A 2068-nucleotide genomic window follows, 5' to 3' on the forward strand; every position below is an offset into this window, starting at 1 on the left:
TTTTTTTTTTTTAAGTAGATCACCAAGCCTTTCTTTCAAAGCACCTCTGGGCAAATACAAACTACCCACCTTTTGGTTACCAGCTGAGCGCTGAACCATTTGCCCTACACAGGGATGACTCCAGCACCATAGTAGACAATATTGTGTTGTGATCAATAGGGTGTTTATTTGGCTGATCTACAGAAATAGATCACCAGTCCTTTCTTCTAGTCTGTCTTAGTCTGGAAACTGCTGAAACCTGTCCACCATGAGTGACTCTGCTGATATTTGAAGTACTGGTGGCATTACTTCCAGCACCACAACAACATATAAGCCACCACAGTATGACAAACTAACAGGATGGAAAAGAAAAAATATTCTACCCAACTACTGATGATGTATTTTCTTGAAAATAACTGTGATACAGCATAGAGGTGGTGATTGCTCCTTTTAAGCTTCTATAATTATATACTGAATAATTTAGTGTATTGGAATATGTATGCAGCTATAAGATGATTACTACTGTTAAATGACAGATTCTGGAGTCAAGTTATAAAAATTTTAACAAGTTTTTGGTTGAGAATAAATCAATTTGCTGCAGGAAGGAAGCCTGGCACTCAAGAGGAGTTATTAAGGACTTTGATAGGAGAAAGATAGTAGTCTTCTTATATAAGAAAATTTGAGGAAGTTAGTTTGGGATGAAAAAAAAAAAAAAAAGAATAGGTTCTAGAAAGTTGTCATTCAAGCAATAGTGGATCCTTTCTAAGCAGGGGGCAAGTTTGTGATTGGGCCATGCATCCTTTTTTTCATTTGTAATAGGTACAAGGGTTCTTGACTTTACTATGATGAAGTGTCAAGAGAATGTGGGTTTGGAAAATACCAGGTAGATAAGGTTTTCAGGTGGAAGCACCCAGATTTGTTATAAATTGGTTATAGTCATATCTGGTCAAAAATCCCCCTCTTTTAATCATCATTTTGAACACAAGAGTGTGACCAATAGTTGGCATTATGTTTAGTTCATCATTTTTATCTCATGATGTCATGTTCTGATTAGGCTTCTCACAAATGGTGTGTAATGGTGGTGGGTGTCATGTTCTGATGAAGCTTATCATAGATGTTGTTCTTGTAGACAGAAAAATATTATCTGTTGGGATAATGACTGCACAATAGCATTTAAGATTCTAGAAAGTATGTATCTGACTAGGGAGAAGAGAGCTATAATGATCAGTAAGATCATTAGCAGACCTTGTAGGTCTTGTAGGGTGTTCTATAACCAAAGACTTTAAGATTCTAGGCCAAGATTAGAAAATGTGTTCCACAGTCCAATTGGGTCTTCCTTAGAAAGCCAGGAAGCCTTCTCTCTAAATCTAGTTAAGGGAATCTCTACCTTGCTAGTGTTATTTATCTATGTATAGCAAGAGGTATTTAGTTGTATCATATATATTGCCCTGATTGGCCAGAAGGAAATCAAGGACAATTTGGTTATCCACCACAACTTTTGCTAGCAAATTTTAAACTAGTGTGCTGGCCTTCTGTGGCTCCACAGCATCATTAATGATTACTTCAAGATTAAGGATAGATTTCTAACAAATTTTTCAAGGTGCAGTTGGGAATAGAGGCCTAATGGACCCATAAACCCATAAACCAGGAATTAGTCATATCCTTAGGTTGTTGTTGTTGTTAGGTGCCATCGAGTCATTTCCGACTCATAGTGACCCCATGCACAGCAGAACGATACACCACCCAATCCTGCACCAGCTCCATGATCCTTGCAATACTTGAGCCCATTGTTGCAGCCACTGTGTCAATCCATCTCATCGAAGGCCTTCCCCTCTTTCGTCGACCCTCCACCTTAGCAAGCATGACATCCTTCTTCAGGGAATGGAGAACACGACCAAAGTAGGTGAGACGAAGCCTGCACATCCTCGCTTCCAAGGAACATCTCGGCTGCACTTCCTCCAGGACAGATCTGTTAGTTCTTTTGGCAGTCCATGGTACCTTCAGCATTCTTCGCCAGCACCACAACTCAAAAGCATCAACTCTTCTTCGGTCTTCCTTATTCATTGTCCAGCTCTCACATGCATACTAG

The sequence above is a fragment of the Orycteropus afer genome, unplaced genomic scaffold (assembly GCF_000298275.1).
Source record: "Orycteropus afer afer isolate SDZICR_OR568_19922 unplaced genomic scaffold, OryAfe1.0 scaffold00015, whole genome shotgun sequence".
In the NCBI taxonomy this organism is placed as follows: domain Eukaryota; kingdom Metazoa; phylum Chordata; class Mammalia; order Tubulidentata; family Orycteropodidae; genus Orycteropus; species Orycteropus afer.